This window comes from Pinus tabuliformis, chromosome 3_2 (assembly GCF_031772625.1).
Source record: "Pinus tabuliformis cultivar Carrire ecotype Pingquan chromosome 3_2, CPIR1, whole genome shotgun sequence".
In the NCBI taxonomy this organism is placed as follows: Eukaryota; Viridiplantae; Streptophyta; class Pinopsida; order Pinales; family Pinaceae; genus Pinus; species Pinus tabuliformis.
Window position 1 is genome coordinate 1242531817 of NC_142302.1, and position 20552 is coordinate 1242552368.

At 40.7% G+C, this 20552-nt stretch overlaps 1 protein-coding gene across 2 annotated transcripts in view; it reads right to left on the reverse strand.

Moving 5' to 3' along the window:
* LOC149185235 (uncharacterized) overlaps positions 1 to 20552 on the reverse strand; it is a 241614-nt gene that overhangs the window by 97846 nt on the left and 123216 nt on the right. The gene's annotated exons all lie outside the window — the stretch shown is intronic.

Genomic DNA, 20552 nt, shown 5'->3' on the forward strand with positions numbered 1-20552 from the left:
AATTGAGAATAACAAATTGGGTCAACACAAACAAGATGTAAAACAATTGGCGACAAGGTGTTCTTTAAAGGCACTCCTTGTGTGAAGGTCATTGGTTCGAAATCTGGTCATCTAGCTTATTCATCTGATGAAGGTGGGTAATTTATTGTGAGGTACACTAACCATTTTAGTATTCAAGTGCTTAGATTTAATGTTTAAAGGCATTCTCGTATGGATCACTGGTTGAATCGAATGATAGACAACTATCGGTGTAATACTTGTGTAAGTTTTAACCCCATACAGAAATTACCTACATATGAATTCTAAAAATAGAAAATAAACAATGGCGAGAGCATAAAACATAAAACAAATATACACAGAGATTTTCCCCTAGATCACAAAATCGGGACTACCAGATTCATTTTTCATTATATTCCTTTCAATGTTATAATACATATATATACATGCCGAAGCATCCATAAACCCCAATCCATTAACCCTGGATTAAAACATAACCGTAGTTCCCTTGACCGGATCTACAAAATACCATGGATAGAAAACCATCATGCCCAAAACCATGTGCGAAATCCATGCACAAAACCACAGGTAGGTCCACCCACCTAATATAGGGTCCAAAAAAAAAACTACCACCCCCCTGCATAACCCCTTGCGCATGAGGTAGTCGTGGAAAGAATATAACACAACCCAACAACTTGTTCCCTTACTTCACCTTTGTGGCTATCTCTTGCCCCTAGTCGAATGTGACCTTCCTCAGGGTCTTTCTTTCACTATCTAAGAGGTGAACAAATAGGATGCTCCGATGATGGTAGCGTTCCATATTATCCATACATAGCACTTGTCATCACTGCCCTACTATGTTATCCCACCTTTTAATTGGTTGTTGTCAATTGCTCTTGTTGTTTTCCTGTTGACCTTGTCCTATGAGAAGAAGTTGTTGTATATACAAGACGTTGATGCAGTTGTAAGAAAAGGAAGAGCATAAGCCCATTATCAAACTACAAACGAATGGCAAGGGATGTAAAGGAACAAAATTCAAATTATAGCTTTAGCTCTACCCCCTCTATATTGCCACTCGTCTCCGAAGGTATCCATGCATATCATGCCTATCAAAGTAAAAGGAACTCTCAAAGAACATCCCAACTGCAATGAAGCAATAAAATACTCATCTCACTAAAAGGGGTTATCTCATTATTAAATGATAATCAATGAATATTATTAAACAAGATAAGTAAAGAAAGAAAAATACAAATATGGGGAGTTGAAAAAAAGAGTTGAGGAAGAAATCAAGTAGCTAAGTGTTCCCACTGCAAAGATATTTACAGACAATGGCTTGATATAACCTAGCATAAGGCTATGCCACCATTCATTACGTAAACCCCAATCCATAACACCCATGTTGGGAGCGGGATCCCCCAAGGACAATTTTGGGGCTAAAAGCCCATGTTTGAATCAAATTTTGTAATAAACTTGTAAAGACTTCGCATTTTGTGGTTGCGAAGCACGAAGGTATCATAAGTCATAAAGGGTTGTCCGCCCTTAACGTTGAAAAGTAATGTTGGTTGTAAGAGATCTACCCATGGTCCGCTGACCATGGAATTGTATAATAAGAGCTAAGCTCTAAGTAGTTAAAAGGAGGAATGAGGTAAGAAGTCTAAGTCTTGGGTCATAGCGTAGGTAGAGGCTCTGCAGCTGAGTGCGCAGAGGCCTAGGGTAGAAGTCCACAGCTGAGTGCGCGGACCCCTGCAGCGGTGTGCGCAGGGTGGATAGAGTTGTAAACGCTTGGGAAGATATAAATAAAGAGAAATATTCTGCAAATTCTGTGTATTTGTTCTATGGATGCATTTTGATATGTTATATATGAATTTCCTTTATTATGCTTATATGATGCGCGAATGAATGTAATTACATTGGAAAACTGAACGCAATTAAGGATATATGTTTACACGGTGTTAACTATAATTGTTGGATAAAGATAAGCAAGTCACTTAGATTAATTGGGGAATCTGCACAGTACGCTACCATAGCAGCGCGAAATAACCTGAGCTGCAGGTTAGGGCTACGCGAAGGTCGATCGTACCCTTTCGCAGAGGTTTTGAAGGGCAGAATAGAGGGCTCATCTTGCAAAACCCTAGAGCGAAGCGACCTGCGCGAAGGCAAGGATAGAGAGAATTAACTGACATCACAACCATCTCAGGGTGCGGAAACTTGGTTCCAGCATCCCCCCCATACTGCTACGGGTGAGACTTCAGTCCGCACTCTGCCCGTTGATGCCGAAAGGGCCAGTAGTGTAGGGATTTGTTTGGCTAATTAACGCTGAGCCTGGGTCAGGCCCCCTCAAGCCAATAACCCATCACTTACACCTATCTTCTGAAAATGCCGAATTAGGAACTATTCCTCTCCTTAGGATTGGAAGCACCAAATAGGGCCATTTGACAACCCTCACATACTTAAGCATGGTAACTTCGTATAATCATACACTAGTAGGACATTTCAAGATGACGCTAGTGTGAAGTGCTTTGAACACAAAACTCCCAAACTGCTTGCCACGTGTCCTCCAACACGTCATGCTCACATCATATCCCCCTAACGATAAGCCGCCATCTGTCCAGTTTAAGGAGAGCGAGGGATCACTTGACGACTAGGTTCACACTTGGGTTTACTTAGTAAATGGGAGCCATCAAACCCGGAGCACTTTAAGAAATCGTTCTCACAACACTATGGGGTTCCAACCTTCCTAGCTTCCAGGGTGGCCACCTTCAGCAACTTCCCCCCCTTGCAATCCAAGTGACGGAAGAAGTTTCCATTGTCGTCCCTCTACAAAACCCCGGTGCCCTTTACCATTGAGTCCCTGACTCTAAATTAAATTATCTTTTGGGCTTCAAGCTCTACGACTCTTTTGCCCTGTCATGGCGACTAATGCCAACTTTCCTATAAGTTCATGGCCTCAATCCTCTGCGCCGCTACAAGGCCTTCCTCCTCATTCTCGTCATGACTCGGTCAAGTGACATCAAATTTGCATCGCGCAGTGTCTTAGACGGAGAGCTCTGCAACCTTCCCGGCTACAAGATTTGCCACTGCATAGGCTTCTTCGAGCCAGTCTTGCCGACTATGGCTTTGTCTCAAAAATCAGGTAGACTCCCAGATGTGCTTCACGGTTTCTTGACGATACCCTTGGTTGCTTAGGATGATCTACGACGTTATCCCTCCAGAGCTTGGGTGATAGATTCTCCAATGGGTTCCGTAAGTGCTCCTACGTCACTTACCTACCACAGGATTGGTGTGGACTCTTGAGAGGTTCCTACCTCTCCTACCACACGCCGACAGTACTGAACCCTAGGTCGAGCCTGCAAGCATATCCATGGCGCTACACAGAGCCCTTGGTTGCCTCGACATCCACCCTAAGACGCCAACAACAGGTATCCATCCAAATGAGAATGCAAGGTTGAAGGTCATTTACGCAAAGCTTGGAACTCGACTAGTCCCAGAGGAAAACTCCCCTTGACGTTAATACATTGCTTGCCATGCAACACAGAAACTTGTGTCTTGGAAAACAAATAACATGCAAGCAAATACAGACCCTACTATGCAGATGGTCTTCCATGTAATCTTCATATTAATAAAAGGGTCTCAAAACCCACTATCTTTAAAGTTTTAATCCAAGCTCTCATGGATCGGCCATGACATGTAACGAGTTTCGTCTCTACCTTAACGCTGAGTTATTTATGTGTTGCTTCTCACGTTATTAAACATGTATGTAGATTCAAGCTCAGCGCATCATTGTGGCTTAGTCATTGTTATCATGCGGTTTGTTATGCCTCTTATGCATCAAATGTTTTGTGTCTACCATTAGCAATCATTACACATATTTTTTCTTTCATCTTTCAAACACATGCATCGATATATTTAGCGCACATATATATATATATATATATATATATATATATATATAAGCATAATCAACACAATGCAATCCCTGAATCCAAGTTGCACGAAACGGGGAAACGGGTACGAGTTTCCGAAACAGGCACGGGTACGAAACGTGACCCCCCCCCCCCCCAATTTTGGAAACGGGGAAATGCAATATATATATATATATATGGATATGGCACGGGTACGAAACATGACCCCCCCAAATTTTGGAAACGGGGAAACGCAATATATATATATATATATATATATATATATATCAATGTTGTGAAAAGCGCGAGCGGGATTAAATCGGCGCCGGGAATGAAGCGGAAAAAATCGGAAAAAGCGGGAAAAAAGCGTTTGGTACAAAAATATTCATTTTTTTTCATTTTTTTTCAATTTTTTTAATATCTAAACCATCTACAACATAAAATAAATACATTGACACATAAATATGATAAAAAAACTAATATATAAGATGTTTAATATCATTTCTAGCGCTAAAATCACACATAACATTGAATCATGTCCTGAATAGTAAGTCCTGACTCCTGAGTCCCAGCTCAGCCTCAAAATATCAACAAAAAATATGATAATGTATCTCATCATGTCATAATGTCATATACAATAAAATGAGGTCTAATCCTATTGATTTCCTCTGCCCCTCTTGCGAGAAAATGCCACAGCTTTCCCTTTCCCTCTAGATGTAGACGCTGGTGCTTGTGCTGGTGGAGATGGCAGTGGAGTCTGATGTGCTCTAGAAGCTGAAGAACTAGAAGTAGGAGCTATAGGAGGTAGACCACGTCCTCTACTGGTGGCAGGGGTAGCCCGAGTAGGTGGTGTCACCTGGAAACATTACAATCTCCCAATCCTGAAATCCTGAAAAAACTGATAAGTCTGCTGGATTTTAAATGAAATCTAAAATTCTACTTTCTCCATATGAAATCCAATGAGGCTGGAACCACTCTCAAACATCCTGAGTCATTTCATGGTAATGTTAAAAATTTAAGTAAAAGGATGAAAATGAAGATTAAGGAGAATGTCACTTTTACTTTAAGAATTTAACATTACCATGAATAGCATATCCATACTAGGGCCTAGACTTGATCATTAAGCTGCCCCACTCAAAAATTATTTGTTTCTTTCAAAAAAAATTGCATGAAAAAACCCAAATGACCAAAAGAAAAACCAAAAAAAAAAATATAAAATCGTGCTGCCCTGACACCCCGAGCTTTTTTCCAAAAAAAGCGCGATTTTTTCGAAAAAAGCGGCAAAAAAAAATTTAGGCGCTTTTTTCCCATTAAAAGCGCGATTAAATCGGCTTAGGGAAAAAAGCGCGATTTTTTGAAAAAAGCGCGATTTAATCGCGCTTTTAACAACACTGATATATATATATTAGAACATTTAAGAAATATGTGCAATCATAAAGCATATACGATACATTCTAATTTATTACATTATGATTAAATTGCCAATTGTCAATGCATAAACTATAAGTCTCTAAATTGACATCACATTTACTCATGAATGATCACATAATGAAAATAGCAATATTTAAAATCAGCCATGAGAAATTTCTAATTTCTTGTCTCGTGCTTGATTGGGAGTCTTCTCCTACATAGTCAGACGACCTTAGTGCTCTTGATTAAATACAAGTTCCATACCCTAGTACCCTACGTGCTCTTGATTATTGGGAGTCTCCCTTGCATAGAGGGCTTGGTTCTCTTGATTAAATACAAGTTCCATACCCTAGTACATGACAAAATCCAATGGAAACATTGCAATCCCCCCAATCCTGAAATCCTGAAAAACAGATAAGTCTGCTGGATTTTGAGTGAGATCTAAAATTCTATTTTCTCCATATGAAATCCAATGAGGGCGAAACCACTCTCAAACATCCTTTTTCATTTCATGGTAATGTTAAAAATTTAAGTAAAAGGATGAAAATGAAAAATAAAGGAGAATGTCACTTTTACTTTAAGAATTTAACATTACCATGAACTGCATATCAACACTAGGGCCATAGGCTTGAACATTAGGCTGCCCCACTCAAAAAAATCCTCTTTTTTATAACTTGAGAGGCATCTAGAAGCATCCAGAAGATATTTTAATCGCCCAATAGAAAATTAGAAGCGAAAAAAATTTAAAAAAATACAAGAAAAAGTCAAGTTAGAAGAGGAAACTCCATTGTACGGCCTGGAAACGCATTTCTGGCCATACTAGCCATGTTTCCTCCTCGAGAAATAGGCCAGTACGGCCGGAAACGAGTTTGCAGGCCGTACGGTACGAGTTTCCTTGTTTCCATTTCGTTTTCGGTCGGAAACAGACCCTTCTCCAACATTTCCTGCAACTTAGCCCTGAATCCAGAACCATTATCTACAACATCATGACATGATTCATTAGAAGATAAACAGCATACATAGATACTTATCTTTGAACTTGCATGGCAACTGAATCTAGGACAAGGACTCTCCACCCAACCGTAGAAAGTTGCAGCCACACTTACCTGCACTCGTCACCCCCGGGCAAAATTCCAGAGTCTAGGGGGGTTGCTTGCTTCTGGGACTAGCACACGAACTGCCACTGAATCAAGGACTCTAGATGACTTCCTTCCTCAATCCCACCAACTGACAATTGCTTGGACGATACCAGGAGTTCAGAGACACCCAACCTCACCCCCAAGTGCACACACAGTGATTCACCCTCATCTAGGGAGTCCCTAATCCACAGTACCATTAGGGAAATAACCACAAGTCTTCATTCCAGTCTTCCTCTGCCTCTGCTCCAAGATGGTATGTTCCCAAGTTGTTACTGGGCTCTAGAGTCTTTTATCTCAACCCACAGCCTCCATGGGACCCAAGCTATTACAGGGCTTCAGACATTCCATCCCAACCCACAGCCTCCAAGGACCCAAGCTGTTATAGGGCTCCAGAGACCTTTGTCTCAACCCACAACCTGTGAAAATTTCTAAATCTAACAAACCAGAAATCCTACTGCTACACTGATTTGCATTGCCTACTTGTGTTCATCATTTTAACAAGTTATTTTCAAAATTATTCAGAAAATATTAATCCAAATACACTGTAGCCTACACCAATATACAGATCAAGTACTGAAAAATAAATGAGACAATCACACAAAGGACACACTTATTTTTGGACTAAACGTCCCCGGAAAAATCCAATGCGAAAAACCGATGTAGCAGCTCTGAGGGTTTTCTATTATTAAGCAGTAGTTCTGAATACAAATGTTAGTTTCCCTCCTGACAAACCAATGACAGAGAAATACAATAGCGGAAAATCTGAGTGAGTTTTACCTCACTACACCCGGCACATTCCAGTTGATCCGACAGCAAAACTAGCTAGTCCCAGCTACCACTGCGTTGCCCCTTGGCAATAACTACGTTGGCCTACGTGGATCTCTCTCAGGCACTGCGTCAGCTCTTCTTCCCACTGCATCAAATTTCCAGCTATTTCGGCAGTTCCCGGCTATCTGCGTGGAAGACATCTTCCTCCTCTGCACTGGCCCTTCTGCCTCTGCTTCAAGACTGAGTGGGCCCAGAATGGCCCAGCGTCAGCTCTCTCGGCTACTGCGCTGCCTCCACAAGCTTCTCTCTGCCTCTCTGTCAGTATTACCGAACTATCCCTGCCCCTTGCTGCAAGAGATCTCCTCAATCGATTTTTCCTCCTGAGAACTTCTCACTTCAAAACATCGATTTCTTGATCTGTCTGTGTGTCTTCTCCAACTTACCCCAAGCCTTCATTTACACTTTTCCTGCTGAGAAATCAAAGACCGTGATCTAATCTCTAATCAAAAGCTAAGATTAAATTAGACTTGATCCTCGTCTCTTAGACGCTTCTCACCCATATTTTCATTAATACCCAATAATATTTTAATTTTCTTAATTTAGTATTAGGAACCCCATTAAAAATAGTAATTATTTTAATAAAATACAATCTTGGTGGAATTTCACCAAACAATATTTGGGTCTTGGAGATCTCATGTGTTCTAGCCCTCCATAAAATTTCGGAGCTAGAGCACATCCAACGCTACCCCAAAAAATCAACACTCCCTCTTAGCGACGAATGTGCTCTAGCCATACTTCCCAGCAGAAGTATCACACTGATCCATGGCATCGATCCTCTGCGTTGTTGCTGCTCGACTTGCTGCCCTCCATCCAACGCGTTGTTGCATTCTGTACTGCCGCCTAGGACACTGCCACAGTCACTACTGCATCTATACTACAACTCCCTCTCAATATGTTGCATCATGCTGCCCATAACACTGCAACGCAACTCAGTTGCTAAGAAGTAAGCAACTAAAAAGCCACCCAAAAGTTAACATGCTGGTCAGTCTAGATACCTTGTGATGTTGAAGCTACCTCCGCTGATAATTTGTGCTGACTGTCTAATGCTACTGCGCTCCTGTTGTATCTCTTATGTGCCTCCCTCACTGCTGCAACACTCCACTGAGCTGCGTTAGACATTGACACTCTAGCTCTGCCACTGTTGCTCCATCATCCCTTGCACCAGCTGACTCCCATCATTCTGCTACTATCCTTAAGGGCTCCCGTAGCTGTATGTGATCCAAGAGTTTGGGAACCTCAAGGATCCTGGCCCTCACTGTAGTCCTCCCGACTAAAGCTCAATATCACCCCACCTCTTCTCTAGAGGTGCGTGAGCACTCATGGCACAATCGTCATCATCGTCCTCTCTGTCAGCTTTTGCTGGAGCAGCCTTTGAGTCAGACTTCTCTTCTTTGTCCTTCCAAGGGCACTGAGTGGCAAAATGACCCAGTTCTCCACATCTAAAGCATCTGACTTTGGATATATCTTTCTTTTTTCGTTTCTGCTGCCCTTGTCCCGCTAATACAAGAGTTGCATCCTCCTCTTCCTCCTTGTTGACTTCGATCCCTTTACTGCTTCTTCTCGCCTTGGTCAACCATCTGATCTCTTCTTGTCGAAGAGTTGCCCGCATCTCCTCCCAACTGGGGAGAGAACCCAAGATGCTTTGGACAAAGGTTTCCCAGTCTTCAGTAACTGCATTCAGGGCAGTCCTGACCATAAATTCAAGATCTAGTGTAGCCCCTACGAAAGTTAGCTAATCACGGATCCTCTGCAGCCTGAGAAGGAAGGGATCAATTTCTTCTCCCTTCTGCATCTGAAACTGTCTCAGCTGACTCTCAAGCAACATCTTCCGCTGAACGGAAGTTCCCTCATACAATGTGGTCAAGGCCTCCCACATTTCCCTTGTTGTGTCCTTCTCAGCAATATGTGGGATCACATGATCCTTGACCCCATCCAAGATCATGCACTTTGCTTTAGCCTGAACCTCCTCGGACTTCTTGAGAGGATCAACGTCGACTGGAACAGCAACCATCCTCAAGGCATAATCCTTGATGCAATTTTTATCCAAAACTGACGGGATCCTGGCATTCCAGATGACAAAGTTGGATGCTCCATCCAACCTACCCTGATCCCTCAACCTTGAACTATTGATTTGGGGTAGCATCAGATGTCCTCCAGCCACGAAATTTGGTGGAGAGGTTGGGGCACATGAGATCTCCAATACCCAGAAAGGGTTTGGGCAGATTCTAAACAGATCAGGAGATATTAAAATAATTAATATTTTTAATGGAGTCCCTAAGTCTAAACTTAGGGAAAATAAAATATTAATGTGCATTAACATGAATCTATGTTAGAATGTTCCAAAAGACATGGATCAAGCCAGATCTAATCTTAGCCTTGATTAGGGACTTAATCTCAGCCGTTAAGATGTCAACAAGAAATATATAAGAGCAGGCTTGAGGGTCACTTAGAGAATACACCAGAGTGATCAGTCATTATATTCTCTAGAGCGGGGTTTGCTAAGCAAGATAGAATCAGTGATCGAGAGAGCAACTGAGGGGCATTGAGTACAGAGAAACAGAGAAGGCAGAGATTGTGACGGGAGAGCAGCGCAGCAGCCAAGGAGAGTGTCGCAAAGCAAGGGCTCACGCAAGGCCACGTAGAGGCAGCCAAGTGTTGCGCAAAGCACCAGAGAGGCCAATGTGTCTGACGCAGAGGCCCAGAAAGCTGACGTAGGGCCTCCTGCGGCTGACACAGGCCAAGAAAGGTTGACGCAGGGCTAACGTGAGATAGAGAGGGGCTGACGCAGTCCAGATTGGGCAAATGTTGGGGTTGCAAAGCAGTTTTGTGCTAAAGAGTTGCCAAAAGGATTTTCCGGGGTTTCAGCTAGGAGATTTCGCTCAAACTGTGAGGTATAGCTACTAAGGAAATTCTCTGTTGCGTAGGCCAGTGTCGGCACCCAGATTGTGCTCTGATATTGCTTAATAAGAAAACCCTCAGATAGTTGCACCGGTTTTCCCACATTGGGTTTTTCTAGGGACATTGGTCCAAAAATAATGGTGTCATGTGGTGTGATTGTTCTTGTTTCTTTTAGTTGTTGATCTGTAATATCTTGAGCATGCACTGGTGTTTATTTTCAGTATTTACTTTGTAAATAACTTGTTAAAGAAAAATAACACGTAGGTAGGAATAAATCAGAAAAAGTGCATGAAAGGTTTCTAAACTAAGTAAACGTAGAAACTTCAACATGGTATCAGAGCGTGATTGCAGATCACAAGACTAAAAGACATAGCCGAGCAGAGCAATAGCAGCAGAAAACAGTTATCCAGAGCTGACAAAAGTTGTTTCTAGCAGCGTAGAAACCAAGAAGTGTGACGCAGAGCCAGCGAGAGCCACGTAGAAAAAGTCGGGAGCTACACAGAGCCTCAGATAGGCCAGCGTTGCTGACGCAGAGGGCCAGAGGGTTGACGCAGGGCATCCCAAGGCTGACGCAAACCCATCTGGGGTGACGCAGAGCTAGCGTGAGGCAAAGAGGGGCTGACGGAGTTCACAGAGAGGCAGTTGTTGTAGTCTAGAAGGCTGTAGAAATATTGCAGAGTGGAGTTGATGAGGTATTGTAGTCAGAACAGTACCTAACAGAGCAGGGACAGAGGTGTTGTTACTGAGGGTTTCTAACCGAGGAACCTAGATCAGCAATGCAGTGGCACAAGACAATCAGAGTAGGGGGCATCTCGACAAGCAACAGAAGGATTTCCAGGAGGGAAATCAGGACTCAAAGGGAGTCCAGAAGTGAACTTCCAGACGGGAAGTAGAGACTCAGAGGAGTCGAACAAATAACTTCTAGAAGGGAAGTAGAGGAGCGTCATGGCACTACACGAGGTAAGAGACCAGGATAGACTGGACGGAGCATCGAACTTCGCAGTCTGGAAGGCCAGAATCTTATCAGTGCTTGACAGGAATCGTGTCAAGAACTTCGCCTTGAAGGTTATAGCTATACCAGTCGACCCCAATGATAACGACAAGTACGAAGAGGCAATGGCGTGGGCCAAGTGCATTATCCTTGACGGGGTCAAGGATCACGTGGTACCACATATAGCCGAGAAGGAAACGGCAGTTGAGATGTGGGAGGTTCTCAAGAACCTGTACCAGCATACTTCTGTGCAGAGAAGAATGTTGCTCGAGAACCAGATGAGGTCGTATTAGATGAAGAAGGGTCAATCGATTGAAACCTTCCTCGGAGGACTGAATGAGATCCGAGACCAGTTGATTGCTATAGGAGAGACATCGAATCAGGAGCTTATGGTGAGGACAGCGCTGAATGTTGTCTCAGAAGATTGGAAAGTGTTTGTCTAGAGTACACTGGGAAAAGGGACTCTCCCACCTTGGGACGAGATGTGGACAACTCTTTGACAGGAAGAGATCAGACGGCAGTCGAAGACAGGTAGCAGCAACAAAAAGGGATCAACGTCAAGTAGGAGGAGGTGGATGTGGCCCTAGCATCTGAGGGAAAGCAGGAGAAGAGGAAGAAGAAAGATCTCTATCAAGTGCTTCCACTGTGGCGAGATGGGTCATTATGTGACCCAGTGCCCAAGGAAGAAGAGTAAGGGAGAGTCTTCCAAGACTAAGACAGTGCCAGCCTGGGCAGAGAAGGAAGTTTTGACAGACGATGATTGTGCCATGAGTGCACACACACCTTGAGCAGAACTCGGGAGACATCGAACGGCAGTCAGGAGGACTACAGGCGATGAGGGGCAGGGTCCTCGAGGTACCCAGCCTCTTGGATTAAACCTTGCTACGAGAGCCCCGAAGAGGAGTAGCAGGAGTGGCTGATGTGGGTAGAGACGGATGCAAATGGATAGGCAGAGAGAGCTACAGTGCAGGAGTCCCGAGACAGTGCAGAACTAGCAGGCTGCAGCAGTGCAAGAAGCACACGAGTGTTGCACCAGTGCAAGAAGGCATAGAGAGGTGTGCAACGGTGCGAGATGCAGGGACTTGTTGCAGCAGTGCAGAGGTCAAAGTGGGAGCACTCGTGAGCCGCAGAGGGAGCTTCAGTATCAGTGGGTCTTTCTAGCCCAACAAGGAGGTCATTTGCGAGATCAGTTACTTATTTCTCAGTCACTAAGTTACAGTGCAGCAATGGGCAGCACGATCCAGCATGATGACAGGAGGTGCAGTGCAGATGCAGTGCTGGGAGAAAGGACCAGCAACAGCACAAATGTAGAGGGAGCTGTCGTACAGATGCAGCAGTGGCAATGGCAGAACCATGGGCAGTAGTACAGCAGGCAGTCGTGCAGAGGATGTTGGAACTTGGGCAAGAAGGCCTAGCATCAACATAGGTACCGATGACGGATGATCAGAGTAATACTCAATGAGGAGTATTGCTAGAGTACAATCGTCGCTAAGAAGTAAAAAAGATCCTTTTTCACACCCCATTGATTTTTGAATATGGTTGTAAGCTCTTCCCAATTTCTAATGCTAACTGCTAGTAACTGCCTAAACCAAATCCTCACATTTCTTTCAAGTGACTGTACAAACAATCTCATATAAACGTTTTCTTGTTCAATATTCATGTTGTCTGCGAAGTCAAGGAAAGCTTGAAGAGGGTCCTCAGCTGAGGGACCGGTTTCTCCATTGTAGTTGGGAAGGTATTTTAGGTACCCAACTAGGAATGCATCAAGGTTATCAGGTAAGACTAAAGCAGCATATCTACCCTGTACAATAGGTCGGAAAGCCATGACAGCACGTGGTATATGAGGTGCTTGAGGTATATGAGGTGCTTGAGGTGTATGAGGTTGTCCAGGTGGAGTATGAGGTGTGTGTGTGGATGTAGAGGATGAAGAAGAAATAGAAGAGGAAGATGGTGTTTTAGGAGTTGATGAACTAGTTGGAGGTAAAGGAAGAGGAGATCTCCTGAAAGACTTCAAAGGAGTCCTAAGAACTAACTTTGGGACCTGTAAAGGGATACCTTCTTTTGTTTCAAAGAGAGGATTGGAATATATAGAGAAAGTCTCCTCGGATAGTTTAGAAGAAGAAGCTTCAGGTCGGTCAAAAATGGAAGGGAAATGATAGGTGGTAGGGAATACGAAATCTGTGGGTTTATATTCTGGTAGATTAACACCCAATTCAAATTCAATTTTAGGTGATCCTGGAGGTAGTATGGGTCTTGGATGAGATTCTAATGAATGAATAAGGTAGGCTGACTTAAAATCAACTCCTTTATTTAGAAGTTCAGCGACCCTAGGTGATAAATGGGAATGATCAGGATCAGATGGGATATTACTATAGGGGTCAAATGATTCTAATTCTTCAGACTGTAGGACTGAAGAGGAAGAAGAAGATGGTTGGTGTCCCCTTTTAGATCTGGCTTTTTTCAAAATCTTTTCAAGATCTGACAAAAGACTATCTCTGTCACCTTCTGAACGGATCTGGTATGTTTAAAAGGTGCCAGCTTGGGAGTGACGAGTCGCCTAGGTGAATGATGTTAACCTTTCTAAATCCTTTAATCACCTTTAAAAGAAAAGAATGAATGAATATCGTTCTCCCAAGGGAAACTTAAATGAAATTCGAATCCCCGGCAACAACGCCCGTCTGTTGTTGTACCTCTGAGATAGTAGTAGGTCAGCTACCAATATCAGAGCATCTAAAATAATTGTTTTGGGGGTTTTTGGTTTTAATTTTGGAAGACCAATGAATGAAGACAGATGTAGAATTGAAGTAATTAATCCTTTCGGTTATATTAATACTTCAGCAAAGGGCTGCTATAAAGCATTACACGGTGATATAGATCAAAAATAGTGGTGAGTAGAAGACAGCAAAAAATATGATTATCACAGTTTCCAGACTATAAAACAGAACAATCATAAATTGGAAAACCTTCTAAACTACGTTCCAAAGGTTCAAGGCAGTATACTTAATGCTTACACAAGATGTTGATGATTTACTGATTAGAGGGGATTAGCTAAACAGACAATTCATTAATCCATTCTCCTAATAAATGATCACTTCAGGAGCTTATAGGAATCAATTGAGATACAAGTTGTTCCTACCTAGATATCTTTATAAGTCATAAGCATATGAAGAAAAACATAATGATTGAAAACAAGACAAACTTATAGGATAACACAAAACCGTGTAAAACTAGATTCAGAATCCTCTGCTTTGTATTAAGGTTCCAGAAAGACTGAGTACATCTAGTGTCTGCAAAAGCTTCCTTCAAAGGTGGCTTCCAAGTTCCAAGTAGTATTAACAGTCAAGACTTTTCAAGCAATGAACTATGAATCTCGAACTTCGAACCTATAACATCTCGAGAAGAAAGTTATTTATACAATAATAAAACTAAAAAATATCTTAAAACTGTTTAAGATTTATTCTAGGAAAGGAAAGATCTTCATGCAAGAAGATAGGGGCAGCTAGTGAACTGCTTCTTGCTGTCCCCTTTTATTCAGGTTGTGCTAGCTTTGTTTGTCTGATATTTTGCCCTTTATGCTGATCGATTGTTTGTATCTTTTACTCTAGCCAATTCATTCATTTAATCTTTATCTAATACTCTTTAAACTCTGTTTAATATGCTTTCACCCTCCTGAGTAACCTTTACTGTGATCCTTTTATCCTTACTGTGGATTTCAGATTTTTACTGTGTTTTTCAACAATAAATCGCTTTGGATTTTATGTTACAAGAGTGAAGCGATTTGATATGGTCTTCATATTTGTCCTCCAACTCTACACAGTCTTTTTCTTTGTAAACCTGGAACAGTAGTCTTCACCTGCAACACAAAAATCATTTAAGAAAAACAAGGTGACAGAGACGGTCATGACTGGCTTTATTAAGTCTTTAAAAGCTATTGGAAGGAGTCTGGCGCATATCTGAATGTAAAATGATGATTTTTTGGTCGCAGAGGCTTATGGAGGGTTCGCCGTGTAAAACAGTGAAAAACAAAGCAAAATGGTCATTTGGCGTTCAAACGGGAAAAGCAATTTTCCTTTGAAATATCGTGCGATAGTGAACAGTAACCATTTTGTCGTTTTGTGGAAGGCGGTTTTCACCGCACCACCTATAAGGCACAGGTGGTTTTGGGGAGAGGTCACCCGAAACGATCTGAACCTGACACGTAGCAATGGGAACAATGGAATACTGCTTTTCGAGTGGGTAATGCCCGTATAGAGAGTCAACTCGAAATTTGCAGAGGGCCGTTGGATCTGAACACCTTATATCGGACGATGGTGGAGTGAAGGAGGAGTACGGAGGGTACGAATGATAAAAAATGGCAGAAATCGTTGTATTATGGCTTAAAACCAAGATTAGCGATTAAAACAGAGGTTCAGTGATTTCTTCGTTAAAATCATAAAAAACAATTTAACGAAGAAAAACTTTGCAAAACGCATATAGCGGATTTGAAATTTTATAAATGTGGGCAGATAAACGCCGTCGAGTCTAGGCTCAAATCGCATATCGGAGATCGCATCGACAGAGGGTGTTGCTATTAGCGGGACTTGCGATGAAGGGCAGATGCGAAAAGGCGATAAATTATGGTATATATTGCTTCAAGTCCGTCACGCATCGCATATCGCAATTTGAAGGATATATGTTATAGCTGGGACTTTGCGATGGGGGCGGATGCAATATGGCACGAAATATAATATATATCTGCATCGGGTCCGGGCCCATCGCAATCAGGGATCGCAATGGCGGAGGGTTGGTGCTTTAGTGGAACTTGCGATGAGGGGCGGATGCAATATGGCTATGGAATATGATTTATACCCGCATCGGGTCTGGGCCCATCGCAATCGCATTTCGCAATGGTGGAGGGTTATTTATATGAAAGACTTGCGATCCTGCCAATGCGATGTTTTTTATAAAATACATAGTTTTTAACAAAACTAAGGGTTTCGGGCAGTGTTACTTGGGAGCGGGAGCGAAAGCGGGGAGCGGGAGCGAAAACGGGAGCGAGACCGACATTTTCAGAAGCTCCTGGTCTGGGAGCGAATCCCAGAGCGTTTTATATATATATATATATATATATATATATATATTTTGATACATATATGTCAACAAAAACATGTAGAATAATGAATTAGATATAAAAAACATAGATTGAACCATATAACAACAATCATCTAAAAGTTATAATCTTCATCAACCACGTCCACAAGTTAGTAACATAGTAACATACAACATATTGAGTCTCATGATTCATCAATCTTAAAGTTTCAAGCTTTCAAAATTCAATATATAACATTTATCATCATTGATCACCAAATTTGTACTTGTAAGCTAAGCGTAACCATTACAACAAATAATAACTAACATGAAATGAAATGAAATGAAACAACTTTCAACTTTTATGAAGCATCATATTCATAATTCATTACTAATGAGTTATAATTGCCAACTTCAAACTTAAATTGTCATATATTGCTTAAAAAAATATCATAATAAATATGAAAGAGTCAATAGTTATAAAAGCTACTAGAAACTAGAAAAGAGAAGTAAATCTATTATCTATTTCTTATGCTTGAGCCTCTTACCACCACGAAAAATGTCTAATTTTTTAGTCTTGTTGGAAAATCAGGATCTTTGTCATTAATATCACCCTCTAAGCATTAATATCCAGAGGTATCTTTGTCATTACCTATGTATCTGTATAGGGATCTTTGTCATTAATATCACCCTCTAAGCATTAACATAAGATAGAAAAAGCATAGCATGTCAAGTCAAGATTTTGTTTGAGTGATGCATACAGTTTTAGGAGGGTTATGATAGAGGAGTTCGACAACCAATGTCACCAACATCAAGGTACATAGAGAGATTGGTGCTCTTGATTTAATACGAGTTCCATACCCTAATACAAATGACAAAATTCAATGGAAACATTGCAATCCCCCAATCCTAAAATACTGAAAAACTGATAAGTCTGCTGGATTTTGAATGAAATTTAAAATTCTACTTTCTCCATATGAAATCCAATGAGGTCGGAACCACTCTCAAACATCCTGAGTCATTTCATGGTAATGTTAAAAATTTAAGTAAAAGGATGAAAATGAACATAAAGGAGAATGTCACTTTTAAGAATTTAACATTACCATGAATAGCATATCAATACTAGGGCCTAGACTTGATCATTAAGTTGCCCCACTCAAAAATTATTTGTTTCTTTAAAAAAAATTGTATTTCAAACATTACTACAAAAAAAATTTGCAAAAAAGGCAAAACCCTCCCAAAAAGGCAGGGAGCGAAACTTTTTTTAGGGAGCGCGCTCTCGACCCGCTCCCGCCCGGAGCGCGAATTGGGAGCAGGATCGGGGGGGTTCTCCCCCGCAACACTGGTTTCGGGTTATTTAATTAAAGGAGCTAAAATATATGGGAAAGGGAATTTTAGGGGTTTTAATACATTAAGTTAGTATTAATGTGGAATATGAGCGAAAATGCGCTAAGTTATGATGTTTTTTATGTGTTACTGGCTTTCCACATATATATATATATGAATACTTAGGCTAAATGACTTTTGTGGGTTTTTCATGTAAAAAGGGATTTTACATGGGATTTTTACTTTTCGTGGGCAAAAAGGGTTTTGAACTTAGGAAAAGGGGTTTTTGTGGAAAATGAATGAATATAAATGTATGAAGGTAAGAAAGGGGAAATTAGTAAATATAGGAATGAATGGGGTGAAATTAGTAAATATAGGAATGAATGGAGATGAAATTAGTAAAGTAGTCCTTTATTTGCTTTGTATAATCGCCTGATTGACATAGAAACATATGTTAAAAGATGATGATGTACCCTTTGTCCAATGAACTATCAAACATTCTGCAACCTTCTTCTACTCACCCTTTGCTTATCCTGTCATTTTTTCTTTACTTAATGGGTGCATTTAAGCTAACAAACCCTTTCCTTTCTTCTTAATTTTACAAAAGCAAACTATCCAAATCTACCCTTATAACCTCCAAGGGCTCAAATTAAACTAATGAGCACATTATTATTCTCTACCTAACTACTGATCTGCCAAGATTAAACAATTTGGCCAGATCTTTATTCTCTAACTATAACATCAAATTTAAAGCATGAAGCAGTCAAGATTAAACAGTTTGATTGTCATGAGTTGTGGCATTCAAGACAAGTTGCACACAACCATTATTTTGCAGAAACAGAGTAATGGCATTTAGACTTGCTCACTTTCAGAGTTTATTTGTTTTCTTTTCTTTCTAACCTAACATTTTGTTTTTGCCTTGATTTTTTGAAGCATCTAACCTAACATTTTCTTTGATATGGACATTATCATCAAAATATTTTTTTTCACTAACATTTTATTCACTATTCTTATGTCCATATCCTAACTTAACATTTTTTTTAAATATTCTATCTTATCAAAACCAAAAAATGCTACAACATTGGCTCCAACTGGGGACGGCTTTCCCCTGTAGAATGCAGAGAACCTGTAGATCCATGTGCCTTTTCCTCGGGCTATGGAGACCTTGCTGTAAGAAAAATCACACTGACATCTTGGAAAGGAAAAGAAAACCAGAGTATTTACAATGAAAAATATTTCAACTTCTTAATACTGAAGGTAATGTTTGAGAAACCTTCCATTAACGATAAGTAGAATATTGCCCCTCAAGATTCTGCAGCACAAAAGTGTTACCCTTTACTTCAACAATTGCTAAAGGTCCAAACAATAGATTGTCAAATTTGCCATGGTTTCCTTTCTCTTCTCTCCTAGCATCCCATCTTAGAAATAAATCTCCTTCCTTAAAGTCCCTCTCCCTAGCTCCTCTGTCACGCAGGACCTTCATCTTATTCTGATATTTCATCAATTTGTATTGAACTTCATCTCTGTTTTCATTAAGCTCGATAATCTGATTTATTCTTCTTGAAAAATCATCAGGTTCATCTGTTGCATCCTGCATGAATTTCAAAACAAGGAAGGCCAAATTGGTAGGGAAAATTGCATATTTCTCATAGACTAACTGAAATGGAGATCTGCCAATTGATCTCTTTGAAGTAATTATGTTTGCCCATACTGCATAAATCAAATGTGAATCCCAGCTCTTCTTATGATCAACTAGAGTCTTTTTTATTACATTTACCAAACTCTTGTTTGATGACTCTGCAAGACCATTACCTTGAGGGTAGTATGGAGTTGAAAGATGTAACAGAATCTGATATTTCTGGCAAAAGTCAATCAATTTAAAACTAGAAAACGTTGTTGCATTATCAGTTACAATTTGAGTTGGGCAACCAAATCTAGATAAGATATTCTCCTCAATAAACTTAATTACTATTGCATCAGTAGCATTTCTGACTAGAATTGCTTCCACCCATTTAGTAAAGTAATATGTTGCAGTGAAGATCCATCTATGTTGATTACTTGAAGTGGGGTGAATCTCTCCAACAAAATCCAATCCCCATTGAGAAAAAGGTGTTGAAATTATTGATGGAATGAGTGGAAGAGCTGGTAATTTTTGTTTACCGGCAAACATTTGACAAGGAATACAACCTCTGACCTTTGCCCCTACTTGCAAGAACAATGTAGGCCAATAAAATCCTCCCCCCAAAATCTTGTATGTTGTTGCTCTCCAAGCATAGTGTCCCCCACAGAATCCTGTATGAAACTGATCAATGATTCCTTTAGTTTCTGATTCTGTTAAACATAATAACAAAATATTCAGTGGATCTTTCTAGTATAAATTTGCATTTATAATGCAGTACTTGACTGATTTTAACTTGAGGGTTTTACACTGGGTTTTGGAGAATGATGCTGGACACTCAAAATGGATCAAGAAATTTACAATATCTTGATACCAGTTTGACAACAAGAATTTTTCATCAATGTGTATTGCATTGATCTGCTATGAAGGTAGAGGTTCTTGTGGATTCTCCCCTTTAGAATGAAGGGAAGGTTCTTGTGGATTCTCCCTTCTGCAAGGACAGAAGGTTCTTGTGTATTCTTCCCCTGTATTTCTAAAACAGAATTGATTCCAAGAACTCTGCAATTGGATTCAGCTAGAAGCTTGGCTAATCAGGGAGGGGAAGGGAAAAAGCAGTAGTAGAAAGGAAAAGGAAATAAGAATAAGAGAAAGGAAATAAGGAAATAAGAATAAGAGGGAGGGGAAGGGAAATAGCAGTAGGAGAAAGGAAAAGGAAATAAGAATAAGAGTATTTCCTTTCTCTTATTCTTATTTCCTTTTCCTTTCTCCTACTGCTATTTCCCTTCTCCTCATTTCCTTTTCCTTTCTCCTACTACTATTTCCCTTCTCCTTATTTCCTTTCTCTTATTCTTATTTCCTTGAGCTTTTACTAGCTT